Here is a 775-nt window from a genome sequence, read left to right on the forward strand (position 1 = left end):
ATTTTTGTCTTTGATTGAAATTTGGCCAGAGAGAATATTTCTTCTTCATACTGTCAACACATATAATATAGCACTAGATTAATATCATTTGAAAAAGGAAATGTGGAAATAAGTCAAGTATAACTCATACTTCCTGAATTTTATGTAGTTTAAACTTTGGGGTATTGTATTCTTCATTTATACCAGGAGAGGGTGCATTTTAAATTTGACGTCTTTGAACAGAAATCATTCCTTTTAACTTCTGCCATAAAGTTTATGTACCTTAAAGAATTGCCAAGTTCTTTATCTCCAGAATGTTCCCTAAAGTACACAGAGGAGAAGCAGGATGTATATGAACCATTTAGTGCACATCAATTAATACATCCTTTTTTTCCCCCCAGAAAATACAGTTTTGTTTTCCAAGTGTTTTCTTTTCTTGTTACTAGCTGAATAGTAAATGAATTCAGAAATTTAAAATTTGTTCTTCAGGGGACCTTTTGAAATTTTATCTTTAAATACCATAACAAACAAAACTCACCTGGGTTATATAGATACGTATGTGTGTGTACACATACACACACACACATATGTATGTATACATACACACACATATATATATCATGTATAATAGGCATATATATATAATTTATATGTAATATAATTTCAGTTTTTACCTTAATTGAAGTTATCTTTATAAATTATAATGTGTAATCATTAAGGAAAAGAGAAACACTGCAAATGAAAACACAGCCATAACTAGAAAGTGATTTTCATTGTTTTGTTTTGACAGCTTGAA

This window comes from Marmota marmota, unplaced genomic scaffold, assembly GCF_001458135.2.
Source record: "Marmota marmota marmota unplaced genomic scaffold, marMar, whole genome shotgun sequence".
NCBI classification, from domain to species: Eukaryota; Metazoa; Chordata; class Mammalia; order Rodentia; family Sciuridae; genus Marmota; species Marmota marmota.